The sequence below is a fragment of the Monodon monoceros genome, unplaced genomic scaffold (genome assembly GCF_005190385.1).
Source record: "Monodon monoceros isolate NGI ecotype Baffin Bay Population unplaced genomic scaffold, NGI_Narwhal_1 Super_Scaffold_3, whole genome shotgun sequence".
NCBI classification, from domain to species: Eukaryota; Metazoa; Chordata; class Mammalia; order Artiodactyla; family Monodontidae; genus Monodon; species Monodon monoceros.
Genome location: NW_021703780.1, coordinates 24,955,702 through 24,976,017, shown reverse-complemented (window position 1 = coordinate 24,976,017; position 20,316 = coordinate 24,955,702). Strand labels below are relative to the sequence as shown.

Genomic DNA, 20,316 nt, shown 5'->3' with positions numbered 1-20,316 from the left:
CGGTCAGGATCTTTCTCCACCCCCTGAACAATGGTAGCGGGACAGAGCCTGGCGTTGTGCCAGCTGGCCAAAGAGAAATGTCCATAGGGTCCAGCTCCAGAATCAGGAAGCAGAGCAAAGAGTGGACGTGGAGTTGAGAGGCAATAAGGTGATCATTGAACCTGCCATGATTATCCACTTGCTCAGGGCTCCTCGCCAGAGCTGTCTTCTCCCCTCTATACATGTACACCCCATCCATCCTTCAGGAGTCCCCAAAATGTCACCCCTTATGATGTCTTCCCATGTTCGTCTGGAGCACAGGATTTCTCACTTCAGTGGTGTTCCAGAACTCTTAACTGAGTTATAAGTTGTCTTACATCACTTAAAACTAGCACTTTTTTTTCTTAATTACAAAATAAATTCATAATCTTAAAAAACAAAAACAACAACTCATGTTCCCATCTCCTAGAGATTCCCACAGGTAACATTTGGCTCACTCCTTTCAGGCTCTTGTTTTCCTACATACCTCACCAAATGCAGGTCTTACTTTGCATGATTGTAATACGACTGTACGTACTGTTGCTTTAACTGTTGATGCCCGTTAGTCCTAGTTCCCTGCTAAGCTGCTATTTCCTTCAAGGTGAGGTTGGTATCTTCCACTCTTCTTCTCTTTACAGAAGGATCTGCTGGAATCCCAGCCTCAGCAGCAGATCCATCCTTGTCCCTTGACACGGGGGGAACAAAGGTGCTCCGTCTTCACACTCTGGTTGAGCTCTGACCGTATGTCCCAGACAGGTGACGGCACTTCTGGTCTCTTAAGGCCACGCCCTACATTCTTGCCCAAATTCTCCTAATTGGATCTCCTCTGTCATTGTTATTAATAACAATGGTAATTACGAAAGATTTCCTTGACCAAACACTTACTGTGTGTCAGGTGCCACGCTGAGCACTTGGTCCTTAGAGCATCCCTGTGAGGTAGATGCTATTCTGTAGGCCTCACAACTACCTCATGAGATATAGTATTATTAAGCCATATTAGTATGAGGAAGGTTAAGTAACTTGATCTTTATGAGACTGTGGAGTAACCAATCTCTTGGCATCAGCAAACTGACCTTGGTCAAAGAAGAAATATCAACTAGAGAAGAATGACGTTAAAAGGCATTCCCTTCCTGATAGAGTAAGTCTGTCTGACATACCAGCCCCTTCTGGCATCAAGATTCTCTTGCTTCCTTACCTCACCATTTTTCAGAATATTTCTTTCCTCCCCCAAGGCTGTTTATCAGAATTTTCTGTCCCTTCTGGTATGGGACCCAGTCTGACCTACACCGTTCTTCCCTGGAATTTTCCAAATCAGAGGTGGAGGTATTGCTCTTTCATTTCAGATGCCAAACTGTGAGCCTGACCTCAGAGCTGCTGTGGTCACCTCCGCGGCCACATGACAGATCTGAGAGATGAAACCAACAAGGAGCGAAAAGCAGAGGAGAGAGACAGACAAAGGGAGAGGAAGGAGAGAAACCTGGATGCAGGCAAGCCCGAGGCCAGCCCTAACCTCTCCTTCCCAATCACGCGATCCCCAAAGACCATCTACACTCTCACCCCTTAAAGATGAGCAGTTTCAGCTTGCACCTGTTAGAGATGTACTAACACATCTCCCGTCTAAGTAAGCCTGAAATTAGCCCAGACTTCAAAATAAAGCACTGTCCCTTTTATTTATGCTTCTAAAGGTGGACACCCTAAGGCACTTGTCTGATACCCCTTAAAATCAGAAAATGCTTGTTAATGTCTCACCTGAGTCAATGTGCAGGACCCAGGGAACAGCCGTCGTTCGCCCAATGAGACGTTTAGGTAGCACAGGCAGCTTTAAAGCAAGTAGCCAAGGGACCTCTCAGAGCTCGCTTTTCTGTGCTGTGTAAAAGAGAACTTTGGATTTTTCCTTTAGGGTTTCTCAAATTTTAAGCCATTTGTGATTCTCACATGGAGAGTCTCCAAGTTTTGTCTAAATACCTCAGTTCTATAGAGAACCTGCATCATTTTAAAGTGGATTCTGAGCTGTATCTGTTCTGAGAAAGAAGAGGCTGACTTAGCATTCTCCTTCCAAATCTCTGGGCAGACAAGACAAACATGGTCTGCTGTTGAGATCTATAGTCGGTGGTTCAGGTGGGAAAGCCCCTGGCTGTCACGGTGCTTTTTGGAAAATATTGTGAAATTTAAAAATTTTAAAGACTTGAGAACTGTTTTGCCCATAGAAATGAGGACTAACATACGTGTACGTAATATCAAAATCACAAGCACAAACCCAAGTGTCAACCCCCCCAAAAATGGGCTCACGGGCCCAGTCGCTCCGCGGCATGTGGGATCTTCCCGGACCGGGGCACGAACCCGTGTTCCTCGCATCGGCAGGCAGACTCTCAACCACTGCGCCACCAGGGAAGCCCAACACCAACTTTTTAAAAGAAAAACTTAAGAACCACAGATCAAATGGAGAAGGAATATGATCCCACGATTTCTATGAAAGAGGGAGGTACCCAATTTTTTTCATAAAAATTTTTTATAGTTCATAAAAATATGGTGTTATGGTTATTTTTCATAAAAATAGTATTTGTTAAAATGTAATAAGTTGTTACTGTTATTTTAGATGAATTAATAAATATTAAAAAAAATTTCAGCTCTAATTTCTAATACGGTAAATATCGACAAATATAACCACATACACATAAACTCTTTGAGGGTCTCAATTTTTAAGAGTGAAAATGGGTCCTGAGACCCGAAAGTTTGAGAACTGCCGCTATGAAGTACCAAGTCCTAAAGTTCTGCAACTTGGCCGTCAGGGGGAGGCTCTTTCTCGCGATATTCAGAGCTCAGTGTGAAAACTGCCCCATCTCTAGCCCTCCACGGGGCTCCTAGCTCAGGACTAGAAAGTGGGCAAGAATCGAAGGGAGATGACGAGGAAGAAGATGCTTTCGGTAAAACTGCACAGCATCAGCGCCCGTCGGACAAAATACCGCTCAAGGAGGGAGGGAGGCCCTGCCCACAGCCAGGCTTTTCGGCACCCAGGACCGATTCCAGCAGACCCAGCGCCCACCACTTCCGTAGCCCCGGAGCTCCCGCCCATTGCACTGGGGTGGCGGGGGGATGGGGGAGTGGGGGGTACGCCCCGCGGAGATGGAGATGCTTGACCCGCAGGAGGCGGCGGGCTGTGCGGACCTTAGCATCCCCGGCTCCGAAGCGGCAGAGCAGAAGAGGAAGGAAAAGATGGACGTGTTGTAACCAAAGACTCAGTGATGAGCAAACACGAGACACCACCCGATGAAACAACCAGAGATGACTGGGGCGGAGCCGAGATCTTGCTGGTGGTCCGAGGGCCGGCGAATAACCGCCCCAAACTCCCCGTGCCACCCCAATTTAAACTCTGAAGACTGACGAAGCCTGTAAAGATCACAGGCTAGATATTTACAATGAGAGAATACTGAGAAAAGTGCAACAAAAATGGTAACAGTTGTTCTTTGTGTTATAGGATTATTGATACTGTTTATTTCCTTCTTTCTATTTATCTATAATTCTCTAACTTTTCCATAAGAGGCATGCATCCTTTTTTGTTTTATCATGTGATACTTCTTTTCTTTAAAGGTCAATGATATAAAGTAAAAATATCTACTATTTGTACAGTACTTTATAGCAGCAGTTCTCAGACTTTTGGCTCCCAGGACAGTTTTCACTCTGAAAAATTGAGACCCTCAAAGAGCTTTTGTGTATGTGGTTATATCTGTCAGTATTACCATATTAGAAATTAGAACTGAAAAAATTTTGAAACATTTATTAATTCATCTAAAATAATAGTAATAACCCATTACATTTTAACATAAATAACATTTTAATGAAAATAACTATATTCAAAACAAAAAATTGAGAAGAGTCACATTGTTTAACATTTCTGCCTATTTTTTTTTTTACTATCTAACCTAATAGAAGACAGCTGGACACCTCATTTCTGCTCCTGCATTCAATCTGTTACAATACCACCTGCCATGTAACCTCTGGGAACCCCACGGCATACCTGTGAGAAATTTGCCGTGAAGATAGGCAAGTAACAGCTTAGTATTATCATGAAAATAGTTTTGCTCTTGGAACCCTTCTGAAAGGGTCTGGGGAACCCCCAAGTCTTCATGGGCTACTCTTTGAAAACTCTTTTCTTTATACTATACAAAATACATGCACTAACAAGCCTCACTTGACTCTTTCAAAAACACTTTGAATTGACATGGTCAGATTCATAGAGGTTAACCAATTCATCCAAGATCACAGGCTCAGATTCTTGTCTTTAGACTCTGAATCCAGAACTTGATTCCAGATAACCACCCACCTTTTCCCAGATAAGCAACAGCCTGGGACACCCAAAGAATTTTTACACAGTAATCAGAACGGATACATTTTCACTCTAGAATGTGGTGGGAAAACGGAGACGCAGAGAAGTTACGTAAACCAGAGCATGATGCAGCAGAAATAAGCACAGGTTCTGGGAGGCGGGAGCCCCAAGTTCTGGACACCACTCCTCCGCTTTCTGTGTGACTTGACACAAGTTTCTTTGCCTCTCTGGGCACAAGGATTGCCACATCTGCAAAATGGGATGATGATATCTTACCTGCCCGAAGGCACGGGCTGGACCAGATGATTGCCCAAGGTCCCTGCTAATGGAAGGGCTGACATTTACCAGCAATCCCAGTCATTCAGAGGGCTGCAAACACTATTCGGCTGAAATGGACTCATTTTGAAAGTGACTCCCTGTAATTCTTTCTTTTGCTCTAATGTAATACTTGAAACTTAGTATTTATTGAAAGCTATTTCAGTCATCTTTCTTATAATGCCTTCGAACTTCGTCCAGAAAGCTCAACCTTGAGAAAAATTCTTTGAGGTCGCTTGAAAGTTGATATGCAGAAATCCAGGGCAATTCAACAAGCCCCACAGGTGTATGGAATGCTTACTGTTTGTGGCAGATGTGTAAGACTAGAAAAGTATGCACAGCTGTTTTTAATTCTGGGCATGCTACTGGATTTACACACTTACAATGCACTTAGGCTGCTTTATTTTTCCCATTAAAAAAAGTTGTTGTAAAATATACACAGCATAAAATTTACCATTTTAACCATTTTTAAGTGTGCAGTTCAGTGGCATTAAGTACGTTCACACTGTCGCGCATCCATCGCCACCATCCACCTCCAAACCTCTTTTCATTTTGCGAAACTGACAGTCTATACCAATTAAATGATAACTTCCCTTTCCCTCCAGGTCCTGGCAAACACCATTCTACCTTCCATCTCTATGAATTTGACTGGGTACCTCATATGAGTGAAATCATACAGTATTTGTCTTTTTGTCTCTGGCATATTTCACTTAGAATAAAATCCTCAAGGTTCATCTGTGTTGTAGCATGTTTCAGAATTTTAAAGCTGAATAATAGTCCATTATATGTATATACCGCATTTTGCTTATCCATCCACTGATGGACATTTGGGATGTTTCCACTGCATTTAAGCTTTTCAAGCCTTCATTTAAAGGGTAGAGAAAATACATCAGCCAAGATAAAAGCAAAATAGAGCTAATGGCAGTAGACGTGGATCAGAGAAGTATGCACTGAGTTATTTCAAATTCGAGAAGCAAATTCCAGTGTTCAAAAAAAAAAAAGTCAGATTTTTGTCTTTGTTGTTTTCCCCTCTTCTCTAAAGAGATATTACTGAATTGTAAGTTTCATAAGATCAGGGAATGTTCTGAATTTAGAGAAGGATTGAAGGTACTGAACATTCCACATAACGTGTAGCAAAATTCCTGGCAAATTCCATAAACATCTTTGAATACACAATGCAGTACTCCATTAATGAACTATTTTGATCTGAATTACAACATGTGATTTTACAACCATCTTACAAGATGGGCAGGGTGATTATTTGTGCAATTTTATAGAGGAAGAAGGTGAGAACTTCAGCCATTAGCTCATCACCAGGTGGGGGGTACCAGGCACCCCACCAGCGGTCTGACAACACCAGCTTCAACCCTGTCCCTTTGTCCACACTGCCCGTCCGTAGTTGTGATGAGCATTAGAAGTCACTTCCTGAGTACAATTTCACTGTGAGGCACAGAAATATAAGCTAGACAACATCCTAAGGTCCTTCTAATCTTAATATTTTATGTGATGGTTTTCCATGACAGTGAACTCTTTTCTATCTTTTTCTTTTCTTTTTTATTGAAGTATAGTTGAGAAATTGTAAATATAACAGTGAAATGAAAAATTAATAACAAGTAGGAAAGTGAAATCAGCAAAACCTACTAACCAGAGAGTGAAACCAAAGTCAAAGAGAACAAAAATACTAATATACCATCTATACGGTAGTATGTGGACGAGTAGCCACAAGGCAGACTTTTGCATCTCAAATATTTCCTGCACTGATTTTCCACAGATGCTTGAAATTCAATGACTGCTTCATTTCCTTGGCGCTTGAGGGCTTTTGGATACTTAAAGTTGTCTGCTAAGGTGGAAACCTTCCCAGGAAAGGGGCGTCCTTTAGTAGGGATTACGTTGCTCCTTACTGAGAATGGGAATGGAAGACGGAGGGGTGGGGAAAAGCAGAGGTCCTGGGCGCCCAGCGCTAGCCTTTGGTCGGGTCCTTGCTTTTACCGCTCACCAGCCCAGGGCAGTGAGAAGCTAGTTGTAGATGTGGTCCTGGCGTATTTGCAGTAGCAGAAACTGGCCAGGAGGCGGCAGCCCTGTCTCATCTGGTGCCTCAGCAGCCGCAGTTCCTGCCACGGCCACGGGGACGCAGTGCAAGACGCAGCGTCACCAGAGCGGCGGTTGATTTGGGGACAGAACCACAACGTAAGCTGAGCGCAAAAGCAGTTTTATTACCTTACTGCTGTGATGACAGCGGCCATTCGGCAAATATTTGTTTGAACGAGTCAAGTCTGTGGTCAGTCATTAGGATCGCTCCCTTGAGGGCACGCTCACACCTTGGCAGGTGCCACAGCCCCGGGCTTACTCTACTCCTGGCCCTTTGCCGTGAAAAGTGGCTAGAGAAAACACACCACCATGCCCAGGCTGCTCTCACTTTAAACCCACTTCCGAAAAGTACCAAGGTTGGGGGGGCGGGGGGCGTTCGTCAGTCCCTATTTCCCCAGCGCTTTCTCTCTCACCCTCTCCTGGACACCTATTTTACACTTTGAGCTCACTCTGCAAGACCTCCAAAGCCTCTCCCAGCTGATGGGTTTGCTTCCCACTTCTCTGAGCAAATGAAGCAGCTGGAAGAGACCCTCCATGACATCCCCACCTGCATCCACACCCTTACAGTTGGCTTTCCTACTTGTTAGTGAAGGGGAACTGCCGTGGCTCCTACAGGCAAGGCTGCCTGTGCCCTGGATGGAATCCCCTCTCATCTCCATGGGAAACTGACTCCAGCAATGGTCCACCTTTACCCGACATCATCAGTTTTCCTCTCTCTATTGTGTTATTCTCACGAGCACCCAAACCAGCTGTTATCTACCCCATCATTAATTAGAATCCCTCTCCGGCCCCAAGTACCTGTCAGCTATGGCCTCATCTCTCTCCTCCCTTTTCCAGTAAAATTCCTGGAGTTATCCATGCTCGCTGTCTCCAAAGTCTTTCCTGCCATTCTCGGGCAAACCCACTGCTATCAGGCTTTTGCTCAGACGATTCCAAAAACCTCCTGACCTCCACATCATCTAAACCCAATGGTCAGCTCTCCATCCTCGTCCTAACTGTCCATAGAAGCACCGGACATGCTGACTTCTTGCTTCTCCTGGAAACACATTCTTCCTTGGCTCCAGGTCACCACCATCTGCCTCCTCCATTCTTAGTCCTTTGCTGATTCCACCTTTTCTCCCCAACCTCATATTCTTAAATTCAGTCCTTAGCCTTCTTCTCAATATTATTGCATTCCCGTGGTGAGCTCCTCCAGTCTTCTGACTTTAAAGACCACTTAGATATTACAGTTCCCAAATTTCACCCCGGGCGCTGTCCTCTAACACCCAGCTGTTGTCTCAGCATCTCCACGTGACTGTAATTGACACCCAAATTGACATCCTGACAGTCCACTGCTCTGCCCACAGTCTTCCTCCCTCAGGGAATGGCCAGCTCCTCAGGCCAGAATCACTGCATGCACCTTTGGTTCCTTCCGTTCTCTCACATCCCATGTCTAATCCTGCAGGCGCTCCTGTAGGCACTACCTTCAAAAATACATCCGATTCCAGCCACATCTCACTGCCTCCACCGCTACCCCCCTGGGCTAAGCCACCATTATCTCCCCTGCATCACTGCCATGGCCTCCTGAAGGGGCTCCCGCTTCCATGAGTGACGTCCTGCAATTTAATCTCAATACAGCAGCCAGAGTGATCTTTTTGTACAAAGCCAGATCCTGTCACTCCTCTGCTCTAAGCTCTCCAAGGGATCCCCATTTCTATTGGAATAAAAGCCAAAGTCCTTAGAAGGGTGTGCAAGACCCTAGACCAATACCATCCAATAGACACAGATTAGGAGCCACATGTGGTGTTTTAAATTTCCTGGTAACCATAATAAAAAAGTAAAAAAAAGAAACGAGTGACATGATTGTAATAGTATATTTTATTTAACACAGTATCTCTAAGTTGTTACCGTTTCAACATGGAATCCACATAAAAATTGAGAAATGTCACATTCTTGTTTTCATTCAAAGTCTTTGAAACGTAGTGGGTCATAGCCACATTTCAGGAGCTGCGTAGCCCCACGTGGCTGGAGGCTCCTGCTGGGGACAGTGCAGCCCGAGCCTGCATCTGCCTGACAGCATCTCTGTGACGGGCCCCCTGCTCCCCCGAGCTCACCCTGCTCCCCTTCACCATGCAGGCTGGCACTTCCGCACTTTACGCAGCCTGTTCCCTTGCCACTCCCCCTCACAATGATCTCATGGACATTTTCATCACCTCCCTTCTTGGCTGACACGGCCATCCCACTTACATTGAAAGCACCACTGACACTCTCAATTCCTCTTACCTGCTTCTATTTTTTTCCCCCTACCACTTATCACTTTCTGGAAGATCTTATATTCGTTGTGTATTCTCTACTTTCTCACACAGAAGATACAAGGGTAACCTGCCTGTTTTGTTAGAAGATAGGTTCCCAGCAGTTACAACAGCACCTGGTACACAGTAGGCACTCAGTGGATGCTTCTTGACCGACTGAGTTAATGAGAGCACAGACCTATCTTCCCAGGGGGGTTTCAGGTCAAGGCTTGGAGCCAGGATCTCAGAGGGCAAGAGCAGCACTGATCTTGGAGGGCTGGAGACTGGGGCTATTTCGTCTCTTAGGCGTCATTGCGAGAAAAGGCAAAGCCAGGTTCGATGCAGCAAACATTTCCTGAGTGTCCCCTGCGTGCGCGGCTGTGGGAAGCAGTAACGATGGTGAGAAGGACACAGCCCCCTGTCCTTCTGGCTGGTCTGTATTTCCTGCGGGCAGCTCCAGAGGTCAGAGCCAGGGCCAGAGAGGGGAAATTGCTCGAGACTAGCTTTAATGTTTTGGAAGGAAAAACCTTTGACTAATTCAGAATGAATTGGACTGTCTTAAGGGGTCTAACTCTGGCTCCAAATCTAGACTTCACTATTGCAGAGAAGATTTGGGCCCTGTGTGGGAGATGGGACTAACCCTCTAAATTTGCCTTTAACATTCCAAGATACTTAAACCTGAATTTTGGTTTGAAGCCCTGTTCCCCCTGTTTACATGCTGCTGTTTAGCTATTTACATACTTGTTATGTTTTTTCCTAGGATGTTGCCTATCCCCAAGGATTTTCTGCAGATAATGTATATAACTGTCTTCCATACGAGTTGACATATAATAGAAAGTAAATAATTTTTTTAACTTTACTTGAAAATTTTTCTTCTAAGTTCCAGGATTTCCCAAAATTTTAAAGTACCACCCCCTTTTAAAATTCTCAAGCTAGGGCTTCCCTGGTGGCGCAGTGGTTGAGAGTCCGCCTGCCGATGCAGGGGACACGGGTTCATGTCCCGGTCCGGGAAGATCCCACATGCCGCGGAGCGGCTGGGCCCGTGAGCCATGGCCGCTGAGCCTACGCATCCGGAGCCTGTGCTCCGCAACGGGAGAGGCCACAACAGTGAGAGGGCTGCGTACCGCAAAAAAAACTTTTAAAAAATAAAATAAAATTCTCAAGCTAGTTCTAAAAAAATGCTCCCTCCACGCAAAGACCACGCCCCATCTCTTTTCCTATCAGTAACCCACAACAACCACTATTCCTAAAAGTTAAGCGCTATCTCATTTCTGCTTTGCAAAGGTGTGGAGGTGTAGGAAACTGAGGCTCAGAGATGCTAATTAACTCGCCCAAGGCCACACATCTGGTTAAGTGGACAAAGGTAGCCGAGGAGATTCCCCAGGTTTTCTTTCACTGTTCTGTACTCATTTATTCACTCGACAAGTATTATTCATCTCCTCTCTGTCAGGAACTGCTCTAGGAATTGAGGGCACAAACCCCTTCTCTGCTCCCTGGGAACTTAGTCTCCAGAGGTAGGTAAGAGGGTTTCTAACCATCACCCAGTCCCTCTCCCGTACCGTTCTTCCATCCCTTCCAGAGCCCATTGAGGATCTCTGTAGCTGCTGTGGGTTTGCCGCTTCTCTACTGAGTCTGTATTTTCTTCCTGAGCCTATTCTATCATGATCATAATAACCGAATCATTTTTCATTTCTGACTGGATAACAAGAGCTCACCTTCTGAAGAGGTGGCCACACATCTTAGCCAACATCTTGCCGAGTGGACTGTACTTTGAAAAATTTAAAGCCCCTTTGTGTCTCCTTGGAGCTTTTGTTTCCAAACCCCAGTGACCACCTGGGTGTGCGAAGGGGAAGGGGAGTGGTGAGCTCACGCTGAAGTGGACCAGGGACATGAGTTAGCAGAAAATGTTTGCCTGCCTCTTCCCTCTTCTGGAAGGTCAGAACTTACACCTGGTTCGGGTCACACCCCCCTTGCTGGCTCCTCCCTAAGTCCTCCTTAAGCCCACCCTGCAACATCAACCACAGGCGTATTTTAGGGCTCAACCTTCCTCTTTTTATTCAGTCTAATTTTACTCACTTGTTCCGGGCAAATTAGAAAGAATGTCCTTCAAGTATTTTCTAAATTACTTTCATTTAAAAGTAATCAGAAGATTATGAAAGCTTACAAGAGACCTAACTGCAGCTAACCCAACCCCCATATATATATATCATAACATAGTGTGTTGCAAGGATTTTAAACACTTTCATACTCAGGTATGTCAAATCGGGTGAGGCACACTGATTTCGTTGATTTGTTACTTTCCTTCACACAGGAGGGGAGGGATGTTAAACCAGTGGTCCGAAGTTCTTAGCATCACATCCAAGGGCCCAAGATCTAGCTCTAAATGCCCTTTCTAGGTCACGCTGGACTGGAATCCTGATTAATCTTTATTTCATGTCCTCACATAGGGCTGGACACATGGTGAGTGTGAACTGCTAGTCATCCATGGCGCTATCCATACGCTATCAATGTATACGATCCCCCTGAACAGTTCCTTGAATTCCTTACCTCCAATGATCTCCTCCCCCACCCAATGCCACTCATTCCTCCAGTGGCTCCCGTGGCTGAACATTTGTCATGACCGGTAGCTGCCACTGCTCAGCATCTCAAGGTCAGGCGTTCGACTCTACCTTGTCCTGGCTGGTGGTCCCCCCAGCACCCGTTCCCGGACAAGACCTCCAATCCATTGATGTCCCAATTTGCACATCTCCCCGGACTGCTTTATCTTCTCTCTTCCTCCTAATCGTGGGACAGGCTTACACTAAAAACGTATTTGTTGTTTATCGGAAATTCAGATTTAACTGGGCGTCCTGTATTATTATTTGTTAAATCTCTCATAAGCCTACAATCATCTATAACCTCTTAGATGAAAACTCTTAACTTCGCTTCCTCCTACTTGAAACTCCTTTGGCAGAACCACAGCTTCTCAAGCCCAACTTTGTGACAACTCTGTATCGTGGCTGCAGAAAAACACAGCCTCCCCTGAAGAGATCCGACTTCAGACTCAAGACCGCAGACCTCAAAAGGGGACTTAAGGCTCCAGGGAGACTCGTTCTACTTAGATGTTCCTGGTCAATCCACACTCTGTATTTTATGTCTTTGCTTCTCTCCTCAAATCTTCTATACTTTCTCACTCATCCTCATTCTCAGGGTCCTACTTCACTGAGAAAATTGAAGCACTCCGGAGAATTCAGATTCCCCTCACCACTTCTATCCAATTTCTTTGCACCCATCTGGGTTACTCTTGTCAGGTACATAGATTGGAGGTTGGCAGACTTTGGCCTGGGGGCCAGATCCAGCTCACTGCCCCTTTCTGTACAGCCTGCCGTTAACTTTTGGAATGGTCGAAGGAGGGGAAGTCAAAAGAAGAGTATATGTTGCGACATGTGAAAATTATATGAAATTAAAATTTCGATGAACTGAAATGAAGTTTTATTGGAACATGGCCATGCCCATTCATTTATGTATCGTCCACGGCGGCTTTAGAGCTACAGCAGAACAATTGTGACAGAGACCGTGGGACCCGCAAATACCAAAATATTTACTATCTGGTCCTTTCTGGAAAGCGTTTGCTGACCCCTCACCTTCTGTGCTCCAGTCCAAAGCCACTTAATCCCATCCTTTCTCCTGTGCTCAAGACGCTGCCCATTAATTCTACCCAGCTCTGCATTATCAGGTTTTCTGTCTACTAAATCACTCTTATTTGCGCACCAAAAAGCTGTAATCTTTCCAATCTTAAAAAAATAAAAAGAAAGAAAGAAAACCTCTTCCCAGCCTTCCTTCTGCCCCCATCAGCTACTGCTCTCCTCCACAGCCAAAACCCCCAAAGAAGTACCTGCGCTTGAGGACCACGATCCTTCCCCAAATCTCTCTTAAACCATCCCCGTCACTCCACCGAAACTGCTCGCATTAGTAACCAACAGCCCCTGTGAAGCTAAAGCCAGCGGCCGTGCCCGGCTTATCTTACCTGGTCGCTGCGCAGCGGTGACACCGGGATCGCTCTCGGCCTCAAAGCTCTCCTTTCACTTGGCTTCCAAGACACCACACCCTCTGGATTTTTCTCCTGCCTACTGGATGCTTCCTCATAGCCTCCTCCCCTGGTTCCTCTTTTCCCTTCTTATCGCTGGGGCCCCAGGACCTCCTCGCTCTGTTCCTGCCCTTACCTTTCTAGGCTGCTCCCAACTCACAGTTTTAAAGCCCGTCTCTCAGGCTTATGACTCCCAAATAAATACCGCCACCCAGGCCTCTCCCCTGCCGTGCTTCGTTACCCACTGCCGGCCTGGCATCACCACGGGAACATCTAAGAGACACCAAAGAGTCGACATCCCAGTCCAAGCATCAGTCCAGGGTGAAATCCAGGTCCGTCACCTTCCCCAGCATCCCAACCCTCCCTCGGTTACTGGCACCCCATCCTTCCTTTCAGGCCCAAATCCCTGACATCCTTTTGATCACCCTCTTTCTCTCCACCTAGAATCGGTCAGGAGATTCTGTTGGCTCTCCGCTTACAATTTATCCAGCGTCTCTGACCATGTCTCACGGATCTCACCACCTCATCATCTCGCCTAGATTACGGCAACACCCTCCTAACAGTTCTCCCTGCTTCCACCCTTGTCTGATATTTTCTCCACCCAGCCTCCAGAAAAATCCTGTTAAATGGAAGTCATATCAAACCCCTGCATTGACTCCCCGTTTCACTCAGAGCAAAACCCAGAGATTTTATAATAACTATTGATGCAGTATAACCTTCAGGAGCTGTGAATCACCATACTGTACACCTGTAACACATGGTATCACCCATCAAGTATACTTCAGAAGGAAGAAAGCAAGGGGAAAGCCAGAGTCCCTGAATGGCCTACAAATCTCACTTGACGTTGCCTCCTTATCCCTCACGTCTCTGACTCCATCTCCGGTCATCTGCCCGCTCACCCACTCAGCACAACGCATGGGCTGCTTGCTGCTTCTGCAACAAGACAGGGCTGCTCCCACTTGGGGCCTTTGCACTGGCTGTTCCCTCTACCTTGAATGCTTTTCCTTAGACAGCAGCATGGGGAACCTCTGTCACCTTCAAATCTGCTTGAATGTAACCTTTGCAGTGTGACCTACCTGGCTTCCTGATCCCTCAGCCCTGCTCTCCAGTATGACCTTGCCCTGTAACTTCTAACGTATTATACCACGTACTTATTATGCCTACAATGTTAACTCCACAAGGCAATATATTTTTGTCTGTTTTGTCCACTTCAATTATTTAGTTCCAGGTGCTTGACAATAAATCCTCTCAATGAGTATTTGTCAAATGAATGAACTGAATGTCTACTTGCTAGATGGTTTTGCCTTCGTTTTGTACTTAATTTTTCAACGACATTTCGAGTTATGTGTTATCTCCATTTTACCCATAAAATTCATTAAACAAGGAGGACAGTGGAGTGAAGTGGCCCGAAAGCTTTGGCGGCTACATAATTATGCAAACCAAAACTTAAGGTTGAAATGTCTAAGTAGAAAAATCTAAGCCTAAAGGCAATCCATCACAAACAGCCAATGGGGCTTTAAGCTACAGCCAATCCCACAATTTCCTTTCTATGCTTTGTACCTTCTCTGTATGTCTTTTCCCTACTTCTGTCAGCAGAGCTCTCCTAACCACGTCCAGTTTGGTGTCACCTGATTTGAATGAGCTTTTGTTCAAATAAACTCTTCAAATTTTTAATACACCTCAGTTTCTATTTTAATAACCTATAAGGATAGCAATGTTTAAAATGTTTAAGTCACTTGCGCAGATCACAGGTTATTAGCTTGAAAAGTGAAATTGAGGACCTCAGTCTTTTCTCACCCCACAAATAGTGTTGTTTCCAGCTTTCTAAAGCCTACCTCCCATGTTCCTGTCGTGAGAATCCAAGGCATGACAAGGGCACTCGCGCCATGTATGCAGTCTTGGAGGCCATGAGGAAAACAAATTTCAGTAAATCAAAGCAGAACTTCCCAAAATAACAGCAAAGGAAAAGTTAGGAGTGGACACTTGCTCGTAATTATAATTCCATTTGTTCCTAAAATAATTCACACATTTAAATAACATAAACTTAAATTATTTAAATAGGTAGGAATATTTTAAAAATACATGAAGAAGTAAACATATAACAAATCACTTACTTTTATGGGATCTAAAGTCTTCCTTGATGAAGTTGCAGTTGAAGAGAATCAAGTTGACCTGACGCCTGCCTGGAGGTTTTGGACAAGAGGAAGTGATGGAGAATAAGAAGAGTGAAGGAAGATGGGAAAAATAGAGAAAAAAATGTTACCTAAATAATTTGGACAGGTGATGTTTCCTAGACCTTTAGAGGATGAGGCTGTCAGAGAACTTGTCTTTGTTTTAAAAAATCTAAACACTATTTAGCATGCACTGTCTTTTGTACTCAGAAGAACCAACTGCTCTAGTCCAGATCAAGATTATTTTACCTAGAAGAGAAAATCAAAATAAAACCAGTAGAAAAGCTACTACCTTCTCATCCCCAGGGTTTTCAATCACAAACTTAAGCTCCTCCCACTTCCGCCCTCAGAAGCCCTCAGACTTGCATTAGAAGCTTTGGAGGACGAGGCTGGGAAACCTGGGAAACTGGCGACCAGCTGTGCCTAAGAGTACACTCATCACTCCAATGTGTGGATAGGGCTGGAATTGGCCCTAAGATTTGTAGGGAGTCGGGAGGGAGACAGTTTTCTATGTCACCATAAATTCTCACTTAAAATAAATATTAAAACTGCAGAATCTCTACCAGTTAATAATAATTAAATGCAAAAAGCGTCCATCTAGCCATGTTCGTATTATTCATTTTTAAAAATCTTATGCTGCCCATAACTAAGTAAGCCTTGTCATTGCATTAATAATGCGATGTAAAAAGAATAGATAGCACCCTTTAGTGGAGAGCCCTAACCATCTTTCTTCCTCATTCTTCCCAATCTTACTTGTTTTACACAAGTAAGAGCCCTAGCCATCTTTCTTCCTCATACTTCCCAAGCTTACTTGTTTTAGATAGAAACAACAATAGGCAGGTGGCCACAAAACTGAATGGAATCAGAGGATGTGGGGTCAGAGCCATTTAGCCTGAACTACCCTTCTTGCCCAAGAGGATTGCGCTTCAAGGGCTCCAAATTTTGAAAAAGAAGTTAACGGGTTTCCAGCGTGGGTCCCAGCTTGGCTTTCCAGGCGCCCTTACCCAAGGGAATGAGCCTGGGACGACTTCTGATGACCCCTAACTCAAAACTAGTCCCGGGCCTTCCCTGGTGGCGCAGTGGTTGAGAGTCCGCCTGCCGATACAGGGGACACGGGTTCGTGCCCCGGTCCGGGAAGATCCCACATGCTGCAGAGCGGCTAGGCCCGTGAGCCATGGCTGCTGGGCCTGCGCATCCGGAGCCTGTGCTCCGCAACGGGAGAGACCACAACAGTGAGAAGTCCGTGTACCGCAAAGAAAACAAACAAACAAACAAAAAACTAGTCCCAGCTCATGAATTGGTTGTGGAGGAGAAGCCTGTGCAACTCTTTCTACCAATGTGAAGCTCCATCATAACACCAAGAGCTGGGGTCCTGGTCTGTTTTTTATTTTTATTTTTTATTTTTTAATATTTATTTATTTGGCTGCACCGGGTCTTAGTTATGGCATGTGGGCTCTTCACTGCTGCTTAAGGGATCTTCCTGAGGCATGTGAGATCTTTAGTTGCGGCATGTGAGATCTAGTTCCCTGACCAGGGATTGAACCTGGGCCCCCTGCATCGGGAGCGCAGAGCCTTAACCACTGGGCCACCAGGGAAGTCCCCAATCTGTTTTTTAAATACAAATCTCCAGAGGCTAGAGCCACATCCCCTATGTCTCCACCTAGTAAACACAGCTAAGCAAAATATTCAAAGATGTAATTAAGCATTCACTTAGTAAAATGAGTGGGTAGTAATCTGAGAACTAGGTTCTGGCCCACCCTGTACCTGATGTGGAAGAAATCAATTGAATCAGATCCTTAGCAAATGTCTTTTTATTGACCCACAGTGGATCAATAGAATGTTTTTGCTTCAAACCTGTTTAAAGTTGCTTACCTAATCCAAGTTAAGAAGATAGTTAGATCTAAAATATTACTTTCCCGAGGGTCATGGTTATATTTAACAAGTTAAGTCATTACCACTGGAAAGCTTGGCTTTAGTTTTGAGCAATTAATCTAAACGATTATGGCATGGAGCTTGCACGGTGGAGCGAGCTCTAATGCACCCTAGAGCTAAATGAAACAATTGCTTGGCTGCCTTTATGCTAGACATCAAGTCAGGCAACTGGAACTTAAATCCTGGCTGCTCCACCTCATTTCTCCTTATAGACCTTGGACAAGTCATTTAACCTCTTGGCATTTCATCTGTAAAGTGAAAATGATAATACATCCTTGCCTCACTGGTGAGATGAATGTGTGTGCGATGACTATTGAGTGACTCTATGATACAAGAGCTCTGTAAAAATGTTAGTTATGTTTGGTATCAGCTACTATAATTGCTAAAATGGCCAATATTGGCCAAAAGCCAATATAGAGGTCTCCCCAATCCCTCTATATGACTTTTTGATCATATGCTATATTGTTATATTTTCCCAGTATGTGAACAATAAGAACAACTTACGAATGTCTTACAACTTCCACTTATGACCCCCAAAAAAAACAATTTGTGTAAAGTCTTAATGTCTTCATTAGACATACGAATGATAAAAAAAGATTGGAAAACCTAATTGTCCATCAGTAGGGGCTGAAAAAATAAATTATGGCTTATTCTTCTTTAGAATACTCTTCTGCTTTCAAGAAATAAAATAGGGAAGCTCTTTAGGTACAATTATATAAAGACCTCCAACATATAGTGTTAAGGGAAAAAAGCAAGATGCATGCATGGCATGCTGCTATTTATGTTAAAAAAAAGAGGGAAGGGGCACAAAATTTTAGAAGGGAAGGGCTTCTAAAATTTATATGGAAATGTGAAGGGCCAAGGCAATCCTGAAGTAGAACAAAGCTGAAGGACTTAGACTACCAAATATTAAGACTTTAATGGAAAAAAAGAAGTCAAACTTATTAAACAGACTAGAAAAGTGGTTGCCAGGGGCTGGAAAGTGGGGAAAAGAAGGAGAGTTTGGTAAAAGCTACCAACTTTCAGTTATAGGATGAGTAAGATCTGAGGACTGAGTGTATAACATGGTGACTCTAGTTGATACCACTATACTATAATGAAATTTACAAAGGGAGTAGAACTTAATGTTCTCATGAAAAAAATCAGGTAAATACGAGAAGTGATGACTACTATGAGCAACTATATGACAATAAAATGGACAATACAGAAGAAATGGACAAATTCTTAGAAAGGTACAACCTCCTAAGACTGAACTAGGCAGAAACAGAAAATATGAACAGACCAATTACCAGTTATGAAATTGAATCAGTAATTTAAAAACTCCCAACAAACAAAAATCCAGGACCAGATGGCTTCATGGGTGAATTCTATGAAACATTTAGAGAAAAGTTAATACCTATACTTCTGAAGCTATTCCAAAATCTTGCAGAGGAAGGAACACTTCTGAACTCATTCTATGAGACCAGCATCAGCGTCACCCTGAGACCAAAACCAGACAAAGATATCACACAAAAAGAAAATTACAGGCCAATACGACTGATGAACACAGGTGCAGAAATTCTCAACAAAATACTAGCAAACTGAATCCAACAGTACATTAAAAGGATCATACACCATGATCAAGTGAGATTTATCCCAGGGATGCAAGGATTTTAAAATATCCACAAATCTATCAATGTGATACACCACATTAACAAATTGAAGAATAAAAACCATATGATCATCTCAGTAGATGCAGAAAAAGCTTTTGATAAAATTCAACATTGACTTATGATAAAAACTCTCCAGAAAGTGGACATAGAGGGAACATACCTCAACATAATAAAGACCATATATGACAAACCCACAGCTATCTTCATACTCAATGGTGAAAAGCTGAAAGCATTTCCTGTAAGATAAGGAACAAGACAAGGATGCCCACTTTCACCACTTTTATTCAACTTATTTTTGGAAGTCCTAGCCATGGCAATTAGAAAAGAAAAAGAAATAAAAGGAATCCAAATTGGAAAGGAAGAAGTAAAACTGTCACTGTTTGCAGATGACATGATACTATACATAGAAAATCCTAAAGATGCCAGCGGAAAACTACTACAACTTATCAATGAATTTGGTAAAGTTGTAGGATATAAAATTAATATACAGAAATCTGTTGCATTTCTGTACACTAACAAATTATCAGAACAAGAAATTAAGGAAACAATCCCATTTACCATTGCATCAAAAAGAAAAAAATAACTAAGAATACACCTAAGGAGGCAAAGAACCTGTACTCTGAAATACTGTAACACACTGATGAAAGAAATTGAAGGTGACACAAACTGATAGAAAGATATACTGTGCTCATGGATTAGAATTAATTTTGTTTAAATGACCATACTACCCAAGGCAATCTACAGATTCGAGACAATCCCTATTAAAATACCAATGGCATTTTTTACAGAACCAGAACAAATAATTTTAAAATTTATATGGAAACACTAAAGACCCCAGTAGCCAAAACAATCTTGAGAAAGAAGAACAGAACTGGAGGAATCACACTCTCTGACTTCAGACTATACAACAAAGCTACAGTAATAAAAACAGTATTGTATGGGCACAAAAACAGAAATATAGATCAATGGAACAAGATAGAAAGCCCAGAAATAAACCAATGCACCTATGGTTAATTAATCTATGAAAAAGGAGGCAAGAATATACAGTGAAGTAAAGACAGTCTCATCAAGGTGCTGGGAAAACTGGACAGCTACATGTAAAAGAATGAAATTAGAACATTGTCTAACACCATATACAAACATAAACTCAAAACAGATTAAAGACCTAAATGTAAGACTGAATACTATAAAACTCCTAGAGGAAATCATAGGCAGAACACTCTGACATAAATTGCAGCAATATTTTTTTGGATCTGTGTCCTAAAGTAAAGGAAATAAAAGCAAAAATAAACAAATGGGACCTAATTAAACTTAAAAGCATTTGCACAACAAAGGAAACTATTGACAAAACAAAAAGACAATCTACCTACTAAATGAGAGAAAATACTTGCAAATGATATGACCAATAAGGGGTTAATATTCAACATATATAAACAGCTCATACAACTCAACATCAAAAAAACAAGCAACTCAATTAAAA

General features: G+C 43.4%; 1 non-coding gene across 1 annotated transcript; it reads right to left on the bottom strand.

Annotated features, from left to right (window-relative positions):
• Nucleotides 1–16,774: 16,774 nt before the first annotated feature.
• On the bottom strand, nt 16,775–16,847 carry TRNAG-CCC. Its single transcript has one exon. It is a non-coding gene; the product is annotated as a tRNA-Gly (tRNA).
• Between the last annotated feature and the right edge of the window lie 3,469 nt (nt 16,848–20,316).